The 20,811-nt window shown below is 37.0% G+C and overlaps 1 long non-coding RNA gene across 2 annotated transcripts in view; it reads right to left on the bottom strand.

The window, feature by feature from the left end:
* Window positions 1–20,151, bottom strand: part of LOC110257716 (uncharacterized) — a 152,800-nt gene extending 132,649 nt beyond the window's left edge. For both annotated transcript variants that reach the window (XR_014835086.1, XR_002340626.2), the window contains exons 1-2: window positions 20,057–20,151; window positions 19,792–19,857 (exon numbers count right to left, since the gene is read on the bottom strand). This is a non-coding gene — a long non-coding RNA (uncharacterized LOC110257716). The remainder of the gene's footprint in view (window positions 1–19,791; window positions 19,858–20,056) is intronic.
* Between the last annotated feature and the right edge of the window lie 660 nt (window positions 20,152–20,811).

The following is a 20,811-nucleotide window of genomic DNA, read 5'->3' as shown; positions in this document are numbered from 1 at the left end:
TAGAATTCCCTAGCCAGGAAAATTATCAATTAAATATGATGCTAAAAGAAAGGCCTTCTTAGTCACACAAAGATTCAGAAAACGAATAAGATGTGCTGCATCACCGAAATAATTATTTTGAGCCATATTCTGGCAAAAGGAAAATGGAACCCAAGCAAAAGGAAGGCAAAATATAGGAAACAGTGATGAATCAAAAAATTGCGGTTTAAAATAAATAACTATTGATAATAAGGTTAAAAAACTAACAATTTTTAACGGCTTATAAAATAGCAGTGACATACTATTGAAAATAATTATTTGAAATTAAAATTCATGGGATATCGATAAAACTTGGATACTGTGGTGGGGCAGAAGATAAACAAAAGCTTACCAAAAGTCTTCTTTGGGAGAGAAGCTAAATTTTTATTAATATTCTTTGTTGACAGGAGGTTGTATATTTAAATAGAAATTTGAAGGCAACAACTTACAGAATGGAAAAAAATATTAGAGCTTACAGAATAGTAGATTATGGTAAAAGGGAGAAATACAATGCTATATAGTAAAAATGATAGAAGAAGAAAACATAGAAAGGAATTACAAGAAAACCAAGATAAACATAAAAATTAAAACTGAGTAACAAAAACTACATCAGAGGAGTTCCATTTCTTGTATTGGCAACATGAAGAGCTCTATGGATTCACTCCTAGTGACATCTTTAGCCATTATTTTAAGACAGCCTTAGAAAATATTCATAAATAGTCTTAAGGGAAAATAAAAATTAAGAAACACTTATTCAAAACAGTTTCTAGCACTTGGTAAGAATAGTGAGTCTATGGCCTTTGAACCATGACCCACTCCCTTCCTCCTCCCTACCAATGTAGTGTTAAGTCAACTCCATTTCAGATGGGTGCATCCAAGAACATAGTGTTTCCTCTCCCCCATCCCAGCTCCAAGTCAAGGGTTTTGGTATCTTCCTAGGGAGGATGGGAATTAGCATTTCTCATCCTATCCCAAGCTACACATTGCAGAGCATAAGTTTCAGGAGAGTAAGGCTGAGAAGCTGAGAATCCCTTCTTTCACTTGGTGCCGGCTTATGGGACAGAGATTCTCTCTAATGAGTAATGCACTGTGACTATTGGAATCCTGATTTTCCTCACCCTGGCAGAGTTACCATGCCAAGAGAGGCAAGCCAAAAGAGGCAACTTACCTCTTTCCCTCTGTGCAAAGCACCCTATTACTAAAGCAGGGGTGTTACTTAGAAAAAAAAAAAATTCTACTGTCCTTGCTTATGGTTTCAGAACCATGGCTCAGAGATTTTGACTGGGAAGGTGCAATCCATAAGAACAGAGATTTCTGAAGACAACCTAAAGGAACTGACTTCATTTGATACAGAGTATGGGGAATTCCACCTAGAAGCACTCTTAAAACAATGAGGTTGTGATGACAATCAGTTAACTGGATACTAGTACATTCATTAGCAATGTGAGTTAAACCACAGGCCATTTAGTTTATCAGAAATAATAAGAGAAAGAGATAACTAAGAGCCCTACTTGATCAGGACAAGTCTCAAAAACTGAACTCAAAAACCATATCTGCAAAGGACCCCAAATTTAATGGGGTCAATCTGTGGAGCAATTTATGTCCCAGGGCATAGTTGAAAACGATCAAGCAACTGGTCAGTATATTACTAGGGTTTAAAGATGGCATTGTCAGGTAAAGAGACAGTCAAAGACAGATATGGTAAAACTACTGTCAATGGATGACTACATATACCTAAGGTTTGCCTTATAAAAATTGACACTACACGTTGTTTTTTGTTTTGTGTTGTATTGGTTTTTATGGCTGCACGCGCAGCACATGGAAGTTCCCAGGCTAGGGGTCAAATCAAAGCTTCAGCTGCCAGTCTACAGAACATAGCCACAGCAATGCCAGATCCAAGCTGCATTTGCAACTTACACTGCAGCTTGTGGCAACACTGAATCCTTAATCCAGTGAGAAAGGTCAGGGATCAAACTGGCATCGTCATGGACATTATGTTGGGTTCTTAACAAACTGAGCCACAGCGGGAACTCCAGACACCATGGTTTTTACTCTGTGGGGGGAAAAAAGACTTAATTAAGATAGTGTAGCTAGTCATCAAACAAGTAAATAAATAAATAACAAGCCCCGGAACAGGCAGCAATTCCAAGAGTTGCTATAGTCTACTACTCATAATGTCCAAATTTCCAACAAACATTATTAGACATCCTAAGAAACACGAATGTTTAACCCAAACACAGGAACTATGAGGCAATGGAAACTGCCTGTGAGAGAAACCACATGCCAGATTTAACAAAGACTTCAAAGCAGTCATTATGAATATTTTCACGAAACTAAAATAAACCATGTTTAAAGAAGTAAATGGAGGATTTCCCACTGTGGTACAGTGGGTTAAGAATCTGACTGCACTGTGGAGGCACAGGTTCAATCCCCTGCCTGGAACAATGGGTTAAAGGATTCAGCACTGCCACAGCTGCGGTATTCAATTCCTGGCCTGGGAACTTCCATATGACATAAAAAAGAGAAATAAATGGAGATATAAAGACAATGTCCCATCAAATAGAGACTATTAATAAATTATTTTTTAAAGAACTGAGAAATTTTGAATTGAAATATTCAAAAACTCAAAAAATTTACAAGAGAGGTGAAACAGTAAATAACAAGTGGTAGAAGAAAGTATTGGCAAATTTAATGAAACATGAATAGAGATTATACAATCTGAAAACAGAAGAAAAAGAAAGAAGGGAATTGAATACAGTCCTACATAAATGTGGGATAACAATAAGCACATCATAATTTACATGATGGGAAATAGCAGAAGTAGAGAAGAGAGAGAAATGAGGAGAAATAATTTAAGTATATAATGGCTGAAAACATCCCAAATTTGATGACAAAAATTAACCTAGATACTCAAGAAGCTCAATGAATTCAAGTAAGATAAAGACAATAAGATTACAAACAGACACATTACAATAAAAATGCTGAAATCAACAAAAGAGAAAATCTTAAAGGCACAAATAGTAAAATGACTTCTCACTCACATGAGAATGTCAATAAGAATAATAGTTTATTTTATATCAGAAACAATGGAGGACAGATGACAGGGAGACTATATAGTCTAAATGCTCAAAGAACAAACTATCAACCAAGAATCCTGTATTCAAGAAAAGTATTAGTCAAAAAAGAAGGTGAAACAAGGACATTACTAGATTTTTAAAGAATGACACTTTTTAAAACTGAAGTAGACTTAACAATATTATACTAGTTTCAAGTATACAACATAGTGATATGGTATTTTGATAGATTATACTCCATTTGAAGTTATTACAAAACATTGTCTATATTCCCTGTGCTGTACATTACATCCTTGTATGTTATTATTTTGTACTTAGTAGTTTGTACTTCTTAGTCCCATTCCTTTATCTTGCCTCTTCCTCCACCCCATGCCCCAGTAGTATCCCATAGTTTGATGTCTGAATCTATGAGCCTGTTTCTGTTCTATTCCATTTGTTTGTTTAATTTATTTATTTACCTATTATTTAACTATAGTTGATTTACAATATTGTGTTAGTTTCAGGTATACAGCTTCAGATTCTTTTCCATTATAAATCATTACAAGATACTAATATAATTCCTTGTGTATACAATAAATCCTTGTTGTTTATCTATTTTATATGTAGTGGTATATATCTGTTAAGCCCATACTCCTAATTTATCACTCCCTGTCCTCTTTCTCTTTTGTTAACCATAAATTTGTTTTTTTATGTCTGTGGGTATATTTCTGTTTTGTAAATAAGTCATTTGTATCATTTTTTAAAGATTCCACATATAAGCAATATCATATGATATTTGTCCTTCTCTGGCTTACTTCGTATGATAATCTCTAGGTCAATCCATGTTTTTTCAAATGGCATGATTTCATTTTTTTATGTTTGAGTAATATTGCATTATATAAATATACCTCATATTCTTTCTCTATTCATCTGTTGATGGAAACTTGGGTTGCTTCCATGTCTTGGCTATTGTAAATAGTGTTTCTATGAACATTGGAGTGCCTGTATCTTTTCCAATTAGACATTTTGTCTTTTCCAGATATATCCCCACAAGTGAGATTACTGGATCATATGGTAACTCTATTTTTAGTTTTTTAAGGAACTTCCATACTATTTTCCATAGTTGTTGTACCAATTTACAGTGCCATCAACAGTGTAGGGGGGTTCCATTTTCTCCATGTCTTCTCTAGCATTTTTTATTTGTATACTTTTTGATAATGGCCATTCTGACCAGTGTGATGTCAAACCAGGCAAATGTTGTCAGTGCATGCACCAGAATGCACTGTGGCTAGGCACTGAATCTTGGGAAGATAGACTCTGGGAAAGAATTAAATCTAGCTACCAAAAGGCAGCCTGGAAGCCCTTGGATATGATCTAGAGAGAGCTGCAGAGTCCACTATTAGCAGGTACACAGCAGTGGCAGGTCCATTCATGGCAGACATTGTCAACACATGCACAAGGCAGCACCACAAGAATGCATAGTGACTAGGTGCTGAATCTCAAGTGGTTAAGCCTTGGGTAGGAGAACACAGTGATTCATTTCCAGGCAGGAGTGCTCCAGTTCTGCCCACTCTACAAAGCAGCTTAGTGCCAGATCTGGAGCAGATAGACCTCTCCTAAGCCTACCACAAAAGTAGCCAAGGTCCCAGATTGAGCAGCACAGCCACCTCAATGCCTGAAGCCACAATGCCCTAGTCTTGAGCCTGAGAATGAGATGCAACTTTGGGTTACCTTGGAACCTTGGAACCATAGACACCTACACAGGTGGCACATAAGTTCACTGTGACCACACTGGCTTCACTTGCTTCAACAACCAACTCCTTTAGAGCAGGGCATGCACTCAAGGGCAACAGAGCCTGATAGAACCCAAACCTCAGGGCTTCTACTCCAACAAATGGGGAGCAGACCCTGCCCCTGAAGGGATGTGACAGCCATGGAGCAAAGAGGAGCACCCCCTCACCTCCAGGGCAGGCTTTGGACAACACAGCAGCAATGACACCCACTAGCAAGGGATAAAGGCAAACACACTCTGAGGAAAAGTTATGGCTGACATTTATAATAAAACCAGCTCTTATTGTGAAAATGGCCATACTACCCAAAGCAATCTACAGATTCAATGCAATCCCTATCAAATTACCCAGGACATTTTTCACAGAACTAGAACAAACAATCCAAACATTTATATGGAACCACAAAAGACCCAGAATCGCCAAAGCAATCCTGAGAAACAAAAACCAAGCAGGAGGCATAACTCTCCCAGACTTCAAGAAATACTACAAAGCCACAGTCATCAAAACAGTGTGGTACTGGTATCAAAACAGACAGACAGACCAATGGAACAGAATAGAGAATCCGGAAATAAACCCTGACACCTATGGTCAATTAATCTTTGACAAGGGAGGCAAGAACATAAAATGGGAAAAAGAAAGTCTATTCAGCAAGCATTGCTGGGAAACCTGGACAGCTGCATGCAAAGCAATGAAACTAGAACACACCCTCACACCATGCACAAAAATAAACTACAAATGGCTGAAAGACTTAAATATACGACAGGACACCATCAAACTCCTAGAAGAGAACATAGGCAAAACACTCTCTGACATCAACATCATGAATATTTTCTCAGGTCAGTCTCCCAAAGCAATAGAAATTAGAGCAAAAATAAACCCATGGGACCTCATCAAACTGAAAAGCTTTTGCACAGCAAAGGAAACCCAAAAGAAAACAAAAAGACAACTTACAAAATGGGAGAATATAGTTTCAAATGATGCAACCGACAAGGGCTTAATCTCTAGAATATATAAGCAACTTATACAATTCAACAGCAAAAAAAACAATCAATCAATGGAAAAATGGGCAAAAGACCTGAATAGACATTTCTCCAAGGAAGATATACAGATGGCCAGCAAACACATGAAAAAATGCTCAACATCGCTGATTATAAGAGAAATGCAAATCAAAACTACCATGAGATACCACCTCACACCAGTCAGAATGGCCATCATTAATAAATCCACAAATGGCAAGTGCTGGAGGGGCTGTGGAGAAAAGGGAACCCTCCTGCACTGTTGGTGGGAATGTAAACTGGTACAGCCACTATGGAGAACAGTTTGGAGATACCTTAGAAATCTATACATAGAACTTCCATATGACCCTGCAATCCCACTCTTGGGCATCTATCCGGACAAAGCTCTACTTAAAAGAGACACATGCACCCGCATGTTCATTGCAGCACTATTCACAATAGCAAGGACATGGAAACAACCCAAATGTCCATCGACAGATGATTGGATTCGGAAGAGGTGGTATATATACACAATGGAATACTACTCAGCCATAAAAAAGGATGCCATCATGCCATTTGTAGCAACATGGATGGAACTAGAGAATCTCATACTGAGTGAAATGAGCCAGAAAGACAAAGGCAAATACCATATGATATCACTTATAACTGGAATCTAATATCCAGCACAAATGAACATCTCCTCAGAAAAGAAAATCATGGACTTGGAGAAGAGACTTGTGGTTGCCTGATGGGAGGGGGAGGGAGTGGGAGGGATCGGGAGCTTGGGCTCATCAGACACAACCTAGAATAGATTTACAAGGAGATCCCACTGAATAGCATTGAGAACTATGTCTAGATACTCATGTTGCAACAGAAGAAAGGGTGGGGGAAAAAACTGTAACTGCAATGTATACATCTAAGGATAACCTGACCCCCTTGCTGTACAGTGGGAAAATAAAAAAAAAAACCAGCTCTAACACCAAAAAGATTGGACATATGCATTCTACACAGAGATGCTCTCTTATAAGTCCATAGTAGATAACTTTCTATGTCTCTGTGAATTTAGGAGAAATTGTTAAGTAAAATTAAAAAGCAGAGGAACAACTCTCAATTAAGGGAACAAGACAAATTTCCTGAAAGAACAGACTTTGCCAATCTACCAGACCCTGAGTTCAAAAAGGAGGCAATAAAAATGCTAAAGGAATGAAGAAAGATTATCAATAGAAACACAGATTACTGTAACAAGGAACTAGAACCATAAAGAGGAGATAATCAAAAGCAGGTAACTTAATTGCTGAGGTAAAAACCAAGGTAAAAGCAATAAATAGTAAACTAAATAATGCAGGAAAATGAATCAGTGATCTGGAAGCTAGAATAGTGGAAATCACACAACCAGAATAGCAGACAGAAAGACAAATGAGAAAAGTGAAAGCAGCATATGAGCTCAAAAGGATAATATAAATCTTGTAAAGGTATGCATAACAGGGGTTCCAGTAGGAGAAGAGAGAGAAAAAGGGATTGAAATTTATTTGAAGATATTATGGCTGAAAACTTCCCAAACCTAAAGAAGGAAACAGATATCCAGGCACAAGAAGTACAGAGGGTCCCAAACAAGATGAACCTAAACAGATCCACACCAAGATATATCGTAATTAAAAAGGCAAATGTTAAAGAGTGAAGTCTAAGGGCAGCAAGAGAGAAACAAAGAATTACAAGGGAACCCTCATAACTCTATCTGCTTATTTCTCTGCAGAAACTTTGCAGGCTACAGGGAATGGCATGATATATTCAAAGTCCTGAAAGGAAAAACCATGCAACTCAGGATACTCTACACAGCAAGATTTTCAATTAGAAAAGAAGTAGAGGAGTTCCCATCATGGCTCAGTGGTTAATGAATCTGATTAGGAACCATGAGGTTATGGGTTAGATCCGTGGCCTTGCTCAGTGGGTTGGGGATCAAGCATTGCTGTTAGCTGTGGTGTAGGTTTCAGATGCAGCTTGGATTCCGTGTTACTGTGGCTCTGGCGTAGGCCAGTGGCTACAGTTCCGATTCGACCCCTAGCCTGGGAACCTCCATATGCTGCGGGAGTGGCCCTAGAAAAGGCAAAAAGACAAAAAAAAAATGAAAGAAAGAAAGAAAGAAAGAAAGAAAGAAAGAAAGAAAGAAAGAAAGAAAGAAAGAAAGAAAGAAAAGAAAAGAAAAGAAAAGAAAAGAAAAGAAAAGAAAAGAAAAGAAAAGAAAAGAAAAGAAAGAAAAAAGAAGTAGAAATAAAGAATTTATCAGACAAGGAAACACTAAAAGAACATAGCAATACTAAACTTATCTTAAAAGAAATAGTGAAAGGCCTTTTCTAACTGGAAAAGAAGTAAAAATATATAGGAAAAGAAAAATCACAATAGGAAAGGCAAATATATAAAAGGAGATCACTTAAATAAGCCAATACATAGATTAAAAAACAATCAAAATTTTTGTGAAAGTGATTTTAACTACAATTATCAGCAAATAAATAAACATGAAGGTGTAAAATAGGACATCAAAAACACAAAATGTGAGGGGGGGAATAAGAAAATATAATCTTTTAGAATGTGCTTGCACTTACACGACTATCAGTGTGAAGCAAGTAGATACAGTTATGGATCAACATCCTTGAACTCTATGGTAGCCACAAATCAAAACACACAATAGATTCACAAAAACCATAGGAAAAGAATTCAAGCAAAATACAAAAGAAAACCATCAAACCACAAAAAAAGAAGAAAGTAACAAAGAAGAAATACAAAATCAACTAGAAAATAAGGTTTAAAATGGCGATAAGTACATACTTATCAATAATTACTTTAAACATCAATGGACTAAAAGAAAGGCAAAAATGGAGTTCCCATCGTGGCTCAGTGGTAATGAACCCAATTAGTATCCATGAGGACGTGGGTTCAATCCCTGGCCTTGCTTGGTGGGTTAAGGACCTGGCATTATCATGAGCCATGGTGTAGTTCAAAGATGTGGCTCAGATCCTGCATTGCTGTGGCTGTGGTGTAGGCCAGCAGCTACAGCTCCAATTTGACCCCTAGCCTAGGAACTTCCATATGCTGCAGGTACAGTCCCCCCCAAAAAACAAAACAACAACAACAACAACAAGAAAAAAACCATAAAAAGCAAAGACAAAAACCATATAATCACCTCCACAGATGCAAAAAAAAAAACATTTGACAAAATTTAATACCTATTCATGGTAAAATCTCTCACCAAAGTTGGTTTAAAGGGAATATATCTCAACATAAGAAAAGCCATTTTCAACAAACCCACAGACAACATCATACTTAACAATGAAAAGATGAAAACTTCACTGCTAAATTCAAGAATAAGACAAGGTTGCTCACTCTCCTCACTTTTATTCAACATAGTATTGGAAGCCCTAGCCACAGCAACCACACAAGAAAAAGAAGGAAATATATCCAAATTGGAAGGGAAAAGGTAAAGTTCCCCTGAAGAGATGACTGACTTAAGAAGTGTGTTATGTGTATACAATAGAATATTACTAAGTCATAAAAAGGAATGTAATAATGTCCTTTGCAGCAATGCAGATGAACCTAGAGAACATTTTACTTAGCGAAGTCAGACAAAGACAAGTATTATATGATATACTTATATGTGAAATCTAAAAAGTAATACAAATCAATATATAGATACACAAAAGAGAAATGGAGTCACAGACATAGAAAACAAACTTATGATTACCAAAGGACAAAGACAGGGGGAAGAGGGATAAATTAGGAGTATACGGTTAACAGATAAACTACAATATAAAATCAGATAAGCAACAAGGATTTACTATATAGCACAGGGAACTATATCCAATATTTATAATAACCTACAATGGAAAATGATCTGAAATAATTATGTATATATAACTGAATCATTTTGCTATATACCTGAAACAAAATATTTGAAATCAAATATATTTCAATTAAAAAATTGCTAGGACTGATGCCAAAGAGTGTACTTCCTGTTTTCTTTTTCTAGAAGTTTTACGGTTTCCAGTCTTACATTTAGGTATCTTATTCATTTTTAGTTTATTTTTCATTTCAGGGAGTGTTCAAATTTCATTGATTTACATAGAGCTGTCCAGTTTCACCATAATCACTTTTTGTTTTGTTTTATATTTTTTTATTTCCCTAATACATTATTTTTTTTTCTACTGTACAGCATGGTGACCCAGTCACACATACACATATACATTCTTTTTTCTCACATTATCATGTTCCATCATAAGTGACTAGACATAGTTCCCAGTGCTACACAGCAGGATCTCACTGCTAATCCATTCCAAAGGCAATAGTCTATACCTATTAACCCCAAGCTCCGAATCCATCCCATTCCCTCCCCGTCCTATTTGAAAATCACATGTCTATTCTCCAAGTCCATGATTTTCTTTTCTGTGGAAAGGTTCATTTGTGCCCTTGTATTACTGTAAATTACTCCTTTTATGTCTATTAATATTTGTTCTATATACTTAGGTGCTCCTACATTAGGTGCATATATATTTACATATGTTATATCCTCTTCTTGTCTCTATCGTTACATAATGCTCTTCTTTGTCTTTTATTATAGACTTTGTTTTAAGGTCTACTTTGTCTGATATGAGTGTTACTACCCCAAATTTCTTTTCATTTACACTTGCATGGGATATATTTTTCCATTTTCTTTTAGTCTCTGTGTGTCATTTTCTCCAAGGTGAGTCTCTTGTCGGTAGCTTATAGATGTGTCTTTTTTAATCTAATCAGCCACTGTATATCTTTTGATTGGACCATTTAGTCCCTTTATATTCAAAGTGATTATTGATAAGTATGTACTTATTGCCATTTTGGTGTTTTCTGGGTTTTGTTTTTGTCTTGTATTTCTTATTTATTCATTTTGTCTTTCAGTCTCTTCACTTGTGGTTTGGTGATTTTCTTTAGTGGTATGCTTATGTTCCTTTCTCACTAGTCTTTGTGTGTCTACTGTAGGATTTTGGTTTGTGGTTATCATGGAGTTCATATATGATGACCTATAACTGTTTCTATTTGTTTTAGCTTAGAGTCATTTAATTTTAAATACATTCTAAAAATATCTACATCCTCCATTTTATATCTTTGATGTCACATTTCACATCTTCATGCCTATCACTTTACTGTTTATTGTAAAGTTGATTTTACAATTTTTGACTTTTAACATTTGTACTAGCTCATTTAAGTGACCGATCCACTGCCTTTACTATATATCTGCCTTTGCCTGTGGGATTTTTCCCTTTCTATATTTTCAAATTTGTTGGTGCAGTATTTTCTTTTTACTCATTGAAGACCCTTTAACATTTATTGTAAGGTCAGTTTAGTAGAGAGGAACTCAGTTTTTGCTTGTCTGGAAATCTCTAATAAGTGTCTTGAACTACTCACTCTCCAAGGAGGCTCCCCAAGGATGTGATATCACCCTCTTCTTCTGTGTCCCCTGCTAGGTGTGTAAGTCCCCACTGGGTCACTTCCCCTCCTTCCCTACCAGACTCCACATGGATCTTTCTTTACAGCCTTGCTTGTAGAAAAGCTGTCCTGCAAGTCCTCAGGTAGATTTCAGCAAGAATTATTCTATATATAGTTTTAGTTTTGACATGTTCATAAAGGGAGGTGATCTTATATCCTCCTTCTCTGCCATCTTTATCCCACCCCCCAAACTGATAATTCCATTACTATTATACCTATCTTGCAGAAATACTAAAAGAAGGTCTTCAGGCTGAAAAACATATGAACCTAAACAATAATTCAAATCCACTTGAAGGAAAGACTACCAAAAAAGGAAATTATGTTTTGAGAAGGTGCCGGAAGAGTAGGGGGAACATGCTCACCCTCTCCCACAAACACACACACAAAAAACACATCTACACATAAAATGACTCGCACATAACAGCAACTGAATGCTGGCAGAAGAAATTAAACCTCCAAAAATGGCAAGAATCTCTCGACACAACTGGGTAAAACAAGAGAAAAGAGGAAAGAGAGAGAAGGGGAATCAGGACTGGACTAGCATTCCCAAGAGGGAGCTGTGAAGGAGAATGGGAACCCACACCCTGGGAAGTCACCTAAAGGCTGGAAAGATCAACCAAGTCAGAGGAATCTCAAGATGCTGAGAAAAGCACAGCAGCAGGTCTGAGAACTGAAAAGCAGAGTAAGAGCTGAGCAGATCATTTGAACCACTGGCACAGACACCAAAGACTGAGACACTTGGGTGGGGGCTGGGCGCCAAGACCTAGGATCCAGAGCTTAGTCCCTGGGATTGGGCTGGGGTTGGCAGTGTGGAGACAGCCTAAAGGACTAGGAAGTGGTGTGTTATGGGCAGAGGGAGCAATACACTAAGGGCTGGGTAGTGGAAAGCCGCAACAGAGGAAACCCAGGAGAAGGTCTGGACCCGCAGGAGAGACAAGGCACCAGTGTTGGAGAGGGGAGAAAAGGAGGGGTGGGCCACCATATAATACTCCTTGTGCCCCAGTGTGCAAGCTCGCCCGCCAGCTAACAGAGAGCAGAGCTTCCCAGTGCATCCCCCCTCCCCCACCTCACACGTGCCTGGCCAGAAGCCGCCTGCCACCCTGGTGGACTGGCCCCACCACCCACGGGAAGCCAACCACCAGGGATTCCCCTGGCCCAGCCTGCCCGCCCACAGGAAGCACCCCACTGCCCCAGTAAACCCTGGCGAGCCCCTTCCCACATTGGGAAGTGCACTTCCACCACTGTGGGAACCGGCCAGCCCTGCCCACCCTCGGGAAGCGTGCTCCACCACGGAGTGACCCAGCTAGCCTTGCCTGCCCTTGAAAAGTGCCCTCTGTTGCAGAATGACCCAGATAGCCCTGCCCACCCTCAGGAAATGCCCCACTTCCACCGCAGAGAAGGCCAGCACACACTGCCTGCCCTTGGGAAGCACTCCTCGGCAGTGCCAGGGCAAGCCCCGTGCAACAGTGGGGAGTGCACCTCCACCACAAAAAAGGAAAACACAGGCAAGATGAATAAGCTCTGAAACCATTCCCAGTTAAAGCAACAGGAGAATTCTCCTAAAGCAGTCAACAATGAAATAGAACTATGCAGTCTCACAGACTTGGAGTTCAAAAGGGAGATAGTGAAAATACTGAAGGAATTAAGAGAAGATATGAACAGTAATGCAGACTCCCTCAGAAGGGAACTAGAAAATATAAGGAGGAGCCAAGAAAAACTAGAAAATTCATTTGCAGAGATACAAACTGAGGTAAGGGCAGTAAAAACCAGAATGAATAATGCAGAGGAACAAATTAGTGACATGGAAGATAGAATAATGGAAATCACCCAAACAGGACAGCAGACAGAAAACCAAATGAAAAACCATGAAAGCAATATAAGAGACCTATGGGATAATATAAAGCGGGTCAATCTACACATAATAGGAATTCCAGAAGGAGAAGACAAAGATAAGGGGATTGAAAATATATTTGAAGAAATTATCACTGGAAACTCCCCAAATCTAAAGGATACTGAGTTCAAGATACAGGAAGCACAGAGGGCCCCAAACAAGTTGAACTCAAATAGACCCACACCAAGACATATTATAATAAAAATGGCAAAAGTTAATGATAAAGAGAGGATTCTAAAGGCAGCAAGAGAAAAGCAAATTGTTAATTATAACGGAACCCCCATAAGGCTATCAGCTGATTTCACTATAGAAACTCTACAGGCCAGGAGGGAATGGAAAGAGATATTTAAATCACTGAAAGGAAAAAATATGCAACCTAGAATACTCTATCCAGCAAGAATATCATTTATAATATAGAAGGGGAAATAAAAAATTTCTCCAACAAACAAAAGCTAAGAGTATAGCAATACAAAGCCCATTCTTAAAGAAATACTGAAAGGGCTTCTCTAAATTAAAAAAAAAAAAAAGAGGAAGAACGAGGATGGGAGGAAACCACAATCAGAGAGCAGACACTTAAATAAGCCAGCATACAGATCTAATCATGAACATGTTTAAAATAAAATTAAAAAAACATCAAAATTATAAAATGTGGGCAAGGGAAGTAAAGAAATAAATATTCTTTTTTTGTTTTTTTTTTAAATTTTATTATGGTAATGAAGTGTATAAACCTACAGGACTATCAGGCTAAAATGCACAGTTATAGGAAGGGGTTAACATACTTAAAAACAGGGCAAGCCCAAATCAAAACCGAACATTACATTCACAAAAAATGAAAAGTACTCAAGCAGGAAATAAATGGAGACCATCCAACCAAAAAAAGAAAGAATGGAGAATCATAGAATCAACTGGAAAACGAGGTTTAAAATGGCAATAAACATCTATTGATTGTCATCTTAAATGTCAATGGACTGAATGCTCCAATCAAAAGACACAGAGTTGCTGATTGAATAAAAAAGCAAAAACCTTTAATCTGTTGTCTACAAGAAACTCACCTTAGGATAAAGGACACAAATAGATTGAAAGTGAGTGGATGGGAAAATATATTTCATGCCAATGGACAAGACAGGAAAGCAAGAGTTGCAATACTCATATCAGACAAAATAGACTTTAAAACGAAGACCATAAAGAAAGACAAAGGAGGGCACTAAGCCAAAGGAAGACACTATTTAATGGTGAAAGGATCCATTCAAGAAGAGGATATTACAATCATCAACATATATGCCCCAAATACAGGAGCACCCAGATACATACAACAAATATTAACAGACATAAAAGGAGAAATTGATGGGAATACAATCATAGTAGACTTTAACACCCCACTCACATCAATGGACAGATCCTCTAGACAGAAAACCAATAAAGCAACAGAGATCCTAAAGGAAACAATAGAAAAGTTAGACTTAATTGACATTTTCAGGACATTACATCCCAAAAAAATCAGAATACACATTCTTATCAAGTGCACATGGAACTATCTCAAGAATTGATCACATATTGGGGCACAAAGCTAACCTCAACAAATTTAAGAGTATAGAAATTATTTCAAGTATCTTCTCTGACCACAATGGCATGAAACTAGAAATCAACCACAGGAAAAGAAATGAGAAAAAAACCTACTACATGGAGACTAAACAACATGCTACTAAAAAACCAATGGGTCAATGAGGAAATCAAGAAGGAAATCAAAAAATACCTCGAGACAAATAATAATGAAGACACAACCACTCAAAATCTATGGGATGCCGCAAAAGCAGTGCTCAGAAGGAAGTTCATAGCAATACAGGCCTTCCTCAAAAAAGAATAAAAATCTCAAACTGACAACTTAACCCACCACCTAAATGAATTACAAAAAGAACAAAAAACCCCTAAAGTCAGCAGAAGGAAGGAAATCATAAAAATCAAACAGGAAATCAATAAAATAGAGATTCAAAAAATGATAGAAAAAAATCAATAACACCAAGAGTTGGTTCTTTGAAAAGGTAAACAAAATTGACAAACTTCTGGCTATACTCACTAAGAAGAGGAGAGAAAGAACCCAAATAAACAAAATAAGAAATGAAAAAGGAGAAATCACAACGGATACTGCAGAAATACAAAAAAAAAAAAAATACAAGAATACTATGAACAATTATATGCCAATAAATTTGACAATCTGGAAGAAATGGACAACTTTCTAGAGTCTTACAGCCTGCCAAAACTGAATCAAGAAGAAATAGATCAACTGAATAGACCAATCACTAGAAATGAAATGGAATATGTCATAAAAACACTCCCTACAAATAAAAGTCCAGGACCAGATGGCTTCACAGGCAAATTCTACCAAACAAAGAGGAACTGGTGCCCATCCTCCTTAAGCTTTTTCAAAAGGTTGAAGAAGAAGGAACACTCCTAAAGATATTCTATGATGCCACCATCACCCTAATTCCAAAACCAGACAAAGATACCACCAAAAAAGAAAACTATAGGCCAATATCTTTGATGAATATAGACGCAAAAGTTCTCAACAAAATTTTAGCCAACCGAATCCAACAACATATCAAAAAAATCATACACCATGACCAGCTAGGATTCATCCCAGGTTCACAAGGATGGTTCAACATGTGCAAATCAATTAACATCATACACCACATTACCAAAAGAAAAGTCAAAAACCAGACGATCATCTCAATAGATGCAGAAAAAACATTTGATAAAGTCCAACATCCATTCATGATAAAAACTCTCACCAAAGTGGGTTTAGAGGGAACATTCCTTAACATAGTCAAAGCCATTTATGACAAACCCACAGCAAATATAACACTCAATGCAGAAAAATCCAAAGCCTTCCCACTAAAATCTGGAACAAGACAGGGATGCCCATTCTCACCACTGCTATTCAACATAGTATTGGAAGTCCTAGCCACAGCAATCAGACAAACAAAAGAAATAAAAGGCATAAAAGAGATAAAAGGCATCCGAATAGGAAGAGAAGAGAAAGACATGTCACTGTATGCAGACGACATGATACTATACATAGAAAACCCTAGAGACTCAACCCAAAAACTACTTGAACTGATCAACAAGTTCATCAAAGTAGCAGGATATAAGATTAACAATCAGAAATCAGTCACATTTCTGTATAGTAACAATGAAACTCTAGAAAAGGAACACAAAAACACAATACCTTTTAAGATTGCACCCCCCAAAAAAACAAATACCTGGAAATACACCTGACCAAGGAGGCAAAGGACGTATATGCCGAGAACTGTAAGATATTAATCAAGGAAATTAAAGAAGATGTAAAGAAATGGAAAGATATTCCATGTTCCTGGATTGGAAAAATTAATATTATAAAAATGGCCATACTACCCAAAGCAATCTACAGATTCAATGCAATCCCTATCAAATTGCCCATAACATTTTTCACAGAACTAGAACAAACAATCCAAAAATTTATATGGAACCACATACGCAATCCTGAGAAACAAAAACAAGCAGGAGGCATAACTCTCCCAGACCTCAAGCATTATTACAAAGCCACAGTCATCAAGACAGTGTGGTACTGGTACCAAAACAGACAGACAGATCAATGGAACAGAATAGAGAATCCGGAAATAAACCCTGACACCAAAGGTCAATTCATCTTTGACAAAGGAAGCAAGAACATAAAATGGGAAAAAAGTCTATTCAGCAAGAATTGCTGGGAAAACTGAACAGCTGCATGCAAAGCAATGGAACTAGATCACACCCTCATGCCATGCACAAAAATAAACTCAAAATGGCTGAAAGACTTAAATATAACACAAGACACCATCAAACTCCTGGAAGAGAACATAGGCAAAACATTCTCTGACATCAACCTTCAAATGTTTTCTCAGGTCAGTCTCCCAAAGCAACAGAAATAAAAGCAAAAATAAACCCATGGGACCTAATCAAACTGATGAGATTTTACACAGCAAAGGAAACCAAAAAGAAAACAAAAAGACAACTTACAGAATGGGAGAAAATAGTTTAAAATGATGCAATGGACAAGGGGTTAATCACTAGAATATACAAGGAACTTCTACAGCTCAAGAGCAAAAAAGCCAACAACCCAATTGAAAAATGGGCAAAAGACCTGAATAGCCATTTCTCCAAGGAAGATATACAGATGGCTAACAAGCACATGAAAAAATGCTCAACATCCCTGATTATTAGAGAAATGCAAATCAAAACTACCATGAAATACCACCTTGCACCAGTCAGAATGGCCATCATTAATAAGTCTACAAATAACAAGTGCTGGAGGGGGTGTGAAGAAAAGGGCACCCTCCTGCACTGTTGGTGGGGATGTAAATTGGTACAACCACTATGGAGAACAGTATGGAGGTACCTTAGAAATCTATACATAGAACTACCATATGACCTAGAAATCCCACTCTTGGGAATACATCCGAGCAAAACTTTCCTTAAAAAAGACACATGCACCCACATGTTCATTGCAGCTCTATTCGCAATAGCCAGGACATGGAAACAACTGAAATGTCCATTAACAGATGACCGGATTCGGAAGAGTGGTATATATACACAATGGAATACTACTCAACCATAAAAAGGAACAAAATAATGCCATTTGCAGCAACATGGATGGAACTAGAGATTCCCATACTGAGTGAAATGAGTCAGAAACAGAAAGACAAATACCATATGGTATCACTCATATCTGGTATCTAATATACAGCACAAATGAACCTTTCCACAGCAAAGAAAATCATGGACTTGGAGAATAGATTTGTAGTTGCCCAGGGGGAGGGGGAGGGAGTTGGAGGGATTGGGAGCTTGGGGTTAACAGATGCAAACTATTGCTCTTGGAATGGATTAACAATGAGATCCTGCTGTGTAGCACTGAGAACTATGTCTAGATACTTACAACATAGCATGACAATGGGAGAAAAAACTATGTATACATGTATGTGTAACTGGGTCCCCATGCTGTACAGTGGGAAAAAAAAAAGTGTGCTGGGGGAAATAACAATAAAAAATAAATTAAAAAAAGTAAAGTATATGTCTGCCAGGTAAACATGAAAAATACCTCGGCATGTGAAGATTACTTAAATTTTTAGAAAAGAAAATTATATTGGATTTATATGTCATAAAAACCTTTATCTTTTATGAATGCATATGAAATATTTAGAAATAAAATGGTCTGATGTATGGGATATGCTTCAAATTACTCCAGTAGCAAGAATTGGGGGAAGGTGAGGGTACAACTCGAAACAGCTTTGCTCTGAGGATTGTTGATGCTGAGTGTCAGGTATAATGGGTTCATTATATTATATAATGAAGAGAGCTGAGTTCTTTTTATATTGTTGTTTATGTTTGATAATTTCTGTAATAAATACTTTTAAGTATCATGCCATTAAATTTGAACTCTTAAGTGAAACTGACCACCTAAAAGTTTAATCAAACAATACAAACTGAAACTGTATTCAAAACTCAAGCCACTGTCAAATGACAAGGCAGTTTTGGAAGCCAGTTCTACTGAATAGTCAGGGAGAAACAAATTACCATCTTATATAAACTCTTCCAAAGCACACAAAAAATGGTCAATTATTCAACTCATTTTGCCAGGCTATTGCTCCTTGATTCAAAAACCAGATGAGAACACCCCATGAAAAGAACACTTAAGCCATGCTCTCTCACATAGCAGCAAATATTCTAAATAATTTAATAGCATTTGAATACTGCTATATTGTTGAATCATAGCAGTGAATTAAATGAAAAAACAGGCTGTTTCTGAGGAATAAAAATATGATTTAACATCAGTGAATACTTTCAATTATAATTCCTTGTACAAATTAGAGGAGAAAAAGCACTTGATCATGTCAATGGGTACATAAAAAGCCTTTCAAAGAAATTCAACACAAGTTTGTGGTTTTTTTTTTTTTTAAAAAAGTAACATTAGAATAGAACTTCAATTTCCTAAAGCCTATCGCAAACACACTTAAATGTGAAATGTTAGAAGATTTTCCATTAAAGCCAGGGATGGACAACACAAAAATGAATGTTCTTTCATCTACTGTTCAAAACTGAACTGGAACACAGAAACCAATGAGTATCAAAGTAAATGATATGAATATTGAAAAGAAAGATAATATTTAATGACAATATTATTAACTATAAAACATGGAGTATTTAAATGAATGAAAGTCTTCAGAAAAATATATATGAAAGAACATTATAGGAAAATCAAGAACTTTGCCACATGAAAGCAATAACTAATTAGCACATGTAATAGAAAATATTTCACTTACAATGGCTACAAAGTAAAAAATAATTATTACTTAAAAATAATCCTAACAAACATGTATAAGATATTAATGGAGGCAAAATATAAAAGCTTTCTGATATAGTAAGCTAAAAGTTCCAAATAGAGCAGTAACAGATATTCATTAATGGGGAACAGAATACTAAAAAGACGGAAATTCAGATTATTTACAGATTTAGTACCATACCTGTAGATGCCAATAGGACCATGAAGTTCAGACTGCTGACTTCCACTCCTGAAATCGTCTCAATAACTATAGAGAAGGAAATCAACATCAAAATTTAAGCAACAAAATATGAGAAACCCCTGGGGAGAGCTGATGGCTGTGGTGAGCTGGTTCCCCTGATTGGGCTGGGGGAGTGGGGAGCATAAGGGAAGTTTAGGAGGAGCTGTCGACTGCATAGATGCAGATAACAGGATGGGTATAGGAGAAAATACTTAAAACTTCTGACCTGTTTCATTGGGTAAATCGGAGGCAGGCCCTTAGACCACAGTTGCCAGTAGCCTTGAAGAGCAGGAATGAGGAGATAATTGAGGTAGTAGGGCCCCAAAACCTGTGCTAATAACCACCTGAAGCTATTTTAGTGTGTTAAAAACAAATGGAGATCAGCCTTGAAAATTCCCTGAGCAGACAAAACCAGTTTAGTAATACAAACAAAGCTTAATTTAGCTTATTTTGCAAGACTAACCTGATCTGGGGTTATTTCTTGCTTATGCCTCTGGAAATCAGAAGCAAAACTGCTTCCCCAAATCGCTATCTGGTTATCACTAACAAATTTCTTATCATTTAAGAAAATTCAAATATTATAACCAATCACCGTGAAGAATAAACAGTCACTGCCTTCCCACTGTATAAGCTGCTATATAACAATAATACTCCTGAGCCTCATTCCACGTTTGGTTTGAGTACTCTGTGTTCACAAACTGTCTTTTTGGTGTGAGCTCAATAAACTTTTACTAATTACTATTTCAGTGATCTGTTGAACTTTTGACAAGTGACTAAGGACTGGCCTTTCAAAAAATTATTTTAATAGAAGATAGAGAATGCACTGGAAATAGAATAGGAACTATCAGCGTAACCCACACACACAGTAAATGAAGGAATTCCTTCATGAAATTATATATATATATATACGCACATATATATACACACACACACACATATATACACACACATATACATATATATACACACACATATATATAC

The sequence above is a fragment of the Sus scrofa genome, chromosome X (assembly GCF_054392235.1).
Source record: "Sus scrofa isolate SSC_HxYL_T2T_F1_AM1 chromosome X, Sscrofa_HxYL_maternal_Yorkshire_Landrace_v2.0, whole genome shotgun sequence".
NCBI lineage: Eukaryota > Metazoa > Chordata > Mammalia > Artiodactyla > Suidae > Sus > Sus scrofa.
This window is presented reverse-complemented; position numbering and strand designations above follow the sequence as displayed.